Source organism: Monodelphis domestica, chromosome 2 (genome assembly GCF_027887165.1).
Source record: "Monodelphis domestica isolate mMonDom1 chromosome 2, mMonDom1.pri, whole genome shotgun sequence".
Lineage (NCBI taxonomy): Eukaryota > Metazoa > Chordata > Mammalia > Didelphimorphia > Didelphidae > Monodelphis > Monodelphis domestica.
This window is the reverse complement of record NC_077228.1, coordinates 186,097,363-186,101,868: the sequence shown is the minus strand read 5'-3', so window position 1 is coordinate 186,101,868 and position 4,506 is coordinate 186,097,363. Positions and strand designations below refer to the sequence as shown.

The 4,506-nt window shown below is 39.2% G+C and overlaps 1 pseudogene; it reads left to right on the top strand.

Moving 5' to 3' along the window:
* Positions 1-2,016: 2,016 nt before the first annotated feature.
* LOC103100787 (60S ribosomal protein L23a-like) lies at positions 2,017-2,484 on the top strand (annotated as a pseudogene).
* The last annotated feature ends 2,022 nt before the right edge of the window (positions 2,485-4,506 follow it).

The window sequence follows — 4,506 nt, the reverse complement described above, 5'->3', positions numbered from 1 at the left end:
AGAGAGAAAGGTATCAGAGATCTAGAATTAAAAGGGACCTTAATGATAATCTAGTCCAATGCCCTCATTTTAAGGATGAGGACATTGAAGCCCTGGGAGGTTAGTCAATCAAATAGCATTTTTATTAAGGTTTTACTATATTCCATGTACTCTGCTATGCAGAGAATACAGAGAAAGGAGAAAAAAAAAGCTCTGCTCTCAGAGAAACTCACAGTCTAATGGAGGAGACAACATGCAAACAACTATGTACAAACAAGATATAAATATAGACAAATATGTGATCAATTGAGGAGAGTCTCAGAGGGGAAGGTGCTAGCAATTAGAGGGACTAGGAAAGATTTCTTACAGAAGATAAGACTTGAGCTGAGATTCAAAGGAAGACAGGGATGCTGGGAGACAGAGATGAGAAGGGAAAGCATTCCAAGCATAGGGGACAGCCAGAGAAAATGCCAGCTATCAGGGGTATGGAGTGTTGTGTTTGAGGAGCAGAAGGTCAGCAACAATGGATCACAGACTATACAGAAGGGTGTTAGATATAAGAAAACTAACGAGGAAGGAGGAGACCACCTTCTAAAGGACCTTAAAAGCCAAATATGCTATATTTGATCCTGAAGATAATAGGGAGCTACTAGAATTGATTGAATAGATGGGTGGTATGATCAGATCTGACTTTTAGAAAGATCAATTTGCCAGGCAATAACTTAATTTTTTTAATAAAATAAAAAATTAAAAATTAAATTTGCCAGGACGATAACTTAAAATGGGGAAAGGCTCAAGGCAAGGAGACCAAGCTGAAGGCTATTGCAATTATCCAGATGTAAGGAAAGGAGGGCCTATACTAAGTAGGAATGACAGGACTTAACAATTAATTGTAGATGGGAGGATAAGAGGAGGGTTAGAATCAAAGATGGCCCTTAGATTATGTGCCTAAGTGATTGATGGTTTAACTTTGACAGTTCTGGGAAAATTAGGAAGAGAGAAGGATTGGCCAGGGTAGGAGGAAATGGTAAAAGAAAATAGTTATTTTTGGACGTGTTGAGTATAAAATGTCTACTGGACATCTAGTTCAAGATATCTATCAGGCAGTTGGTCAAGAAAGAGGTTATAGCTTGGCAAATAGATCTGAGTGCCATCTGCACAGAGATGATAATCTAAATTATGTAAACTGATAAAATCATCAAATGAAATAGCATAAAGGAAGTAAAGAAAATGGCCCAGGACAGACCTCTATCCCCCATTCCACTTAGTGAGCTTGTCTAAGATCACATAATATAAACCAGAGTTTAGATTTAAGCCCATGTCCTTTGTCTCCAAAACCTCAGTTCTTTCCACAACACCTGATTCTATATAAAATGAAGAGAGACAGGGAAATGTGGGTTGGGTTTGGGAGACATAGGTCTGTTTTGGTTTGGCTGGATCATAGAGTATATGAAGAGGAATAGTGTGAGATCAGACTTAAAGTTTGGGTCGCACTATATTTATTACAGAGGGCCTTGAATGACAGTCAAAAGAATTTGAATTCTTCTTGGTAAGCAATAGAAAGTAATTAACAAACTTTTACAGAAAAGTGACACAATACAAGGCAGAATATTCCCCTGTGAGTATGAAGAATGGATTTGACTAAAAAGCTAATATACACAAGGAGAACTGCTGAGGGGGGGTAGGGGGGGTGGGGGGTTGCAATAGTCCAAGAAATGGGTAATGAGAAATTGCTTTAAGGTGATAACCATGAAAATGGAGGAGAAAGTACAAATGTGGTAGATATTTTGTAAGGTAATAATTGAAAAGATGTGGTTAACTAAATAGAAGTGAGAGGAAAAGGAGCAAAAAGATTCAAATAAAATACCAGGGTTTGAGATGTAGGAAAGCAGACACGGTATCAATGACAGAACTAATAATGTAAAGAGTAATTTGGAATGTGATGAGTTTAAGGAGTCATTTTGTGGAGGTTCAGTAAACATGCTTTGTATAGTCAGAGGTGAGAGCTTAAAGTGTAGGAGTTCCTTTATCCCTAAGATGCTACCAAAGGCAAAGAAAGAAGCAGTTCCCTACAAGACAGAAGCCAAATTTAAGGCCTTGAAGGCCCAGTAGGTGGTGGTGAAGGATGCCCATAGATGCCCATAGTCATAAAAAAGATCTTAATGTCCTCTACCTTCCAGCAACCCAAGACACTAAGACTTCAAAGGTAGTGCAAATATTCTAAGAAAAGTACCCCTTGGAGAAAAGTTTGATCACTATGCCATCATTAAGTTTTCCTTGACCACCAAGTCTCCTTTGAAGAAGATTGAGGACAACACCACCCTTGTTTTGATGTCAAAGCCAACAAACATCAGATCAAGAGGCAATAAAGAATATGGCAGAAAGGTGGCTAAGGTTGACATGCTAATCCTGCCTGATGGAGAGAAGAAGGCCTATGTCCAACTTGCTCCGGACTATGATGCTTCGGATATCACCAACAAAATTGGAATCATCTTAACTGCATAAAGCTATTCTGCTCCATCTACCATAAAAAATGTAGAAGCAGTGTTTCACCAGGACATGCAAATTTAAGGGTCATCTGCATAGAATGATAGTTGAAGTCATGAGATTGTCAAGGATGATGCTTAATAGAGAAAAATTGCTTATTGAGAATTCAAAGAAGATAGTATAGAAAAAGGAAAAAAGTGTTGAGGTGAGACACTTGTGCACCAGTCACAGTAAGGGGTTGGAGAAAAGTAAAAAGAGTCCATGAAATAAACAGACAAGGAGGCAGGGAGAAAAAAGAAGAACCAAAACAAGCTATTTAACTGAGGCCCCGGGCCCACAGGATCAGAACACTCAGACAACAAGCACTAGAAGGTGAAATCCATCAAATTCTACAAATCACACCCAATGGTAAGTTTTGATCATTCCATCTACTCCCCTGTATTAAAGCAGATGAAAGTCTCAGCCACCTAGACAAAAATCATCTATTTTCTTTAAAATTCCTTTTTCATTTTAAAAAAAGGAGTAAAAGTGGATGTGAAAGATCTCTTTATAGCCCCTGTGATAACCATCTAGCATAATTTCATCTCCCTGCCCCAGCCCTGGAAAAAGAAATGGGCTGCTTAGAGGAGAGCAAAGAGCTGCCTGCACACCAGGGATCAGTGTTACTGAGAACCCACTACTTACATTGTGTACTAGTCAATCCCCACAGATTTTCCCACCCCCAGCTCATCCCCAAACCTGGTTTGCTTCTCTGTTCTTCCAGTGCTAAAGCATCTCTCACTGTCTCTCAGCTGCAGAACAGAATGTCCATTTCATACTGTTCAAAATCCCCATCTCATTTTTCAGTAAAGATACAGTGCCCTGCAGCTTTTCAGACACTCATTCTTTTAAAGGCATTGGATGGGCCCCAGTTCTTTAGCCGTGGTTTTAATAAACTCTCCCTGGCGCTGGTGCCTTTCAGTCTGTCAATTTAAAATCCTGACTCAAGCACCATAGATCACAGCTAAAAAAGAAATCTACTCCTAAATAAGAAGCCTGCAAAAACACCACATACAAAAATTATAGGCTCAAAGTGGTAAGCTCAAAAATTGGCACTGATCAGGATATCTCACAGACCAGTTACACTTGTTATTGTTGTTGTTTAAATCACATTAAAATGTTAAATGAGATTAATCCAGTGGGAAAAGACCATTGGTGTTCTGATACTTTCCTGAGTGCAAATCACTTTAAAGATGTTAAATGAGGTCTCACTATTAGAAAGCTAGCATTAAAATTATGGTACCTTAAGGGATAGTGAATATGCATTAAGGACTTTATAGGTTGTACAATTAAACATTCTTTTTTTTTCTTCTTTTTTTCCTAAAGACCCTTACCTTCTGTCTGAGAAGTGATACTAAGTAATGGTTGTAAGACAGAAGAATGGTGAGGGCTAGGCAATTGGGGTTAAGTGATTTGCCCAGGGTCATCCAGCTAGGATGTATCTTGAAGCCAAATTTGAACCCAGAACTTTCCATCTCCTGGGCTAGTTTTCAATCCACTGAGCCATCTAGTTTCCCCCATTTAACATCCCACATTTTCCCTATTTGGTAGAAATGGTAATAATCTATACTATCAGTATCCTTCCTTTATCCCTCTCTGGGGTTCTCCTGACTCTCTGGACTTTGGCTACTCTACCATAGGAGCCATCTTATCCTGGAAGTTTATTCTTCCCCTACTCTTCCCACCCTGGAAACTGTCTCCACCTCTGGATCCCTTTCCTCTGATTAATTAGTTCTTTCAAGAATTATTTTTTAAAAGTACCCAAGTCAGCCATGTCTCCATTCCCTGCATTTCATTCCTGAGTCTAGAGATTACTTTTTTACCTTCCATCTCAGAATCAGTTCCAAGGCAGAAGAGTAAGGCTAGGCAATGGGAGTTGTGAACCTTAAAAATTCCCAGACCCTACTTCATAAAATTGGATTAAGACCATTCCCCATTTGGGCAGTGAACTCTACTTAGATCAGAAATGTGAGACCTCTACTCCAGCCATACTTAAGCCTG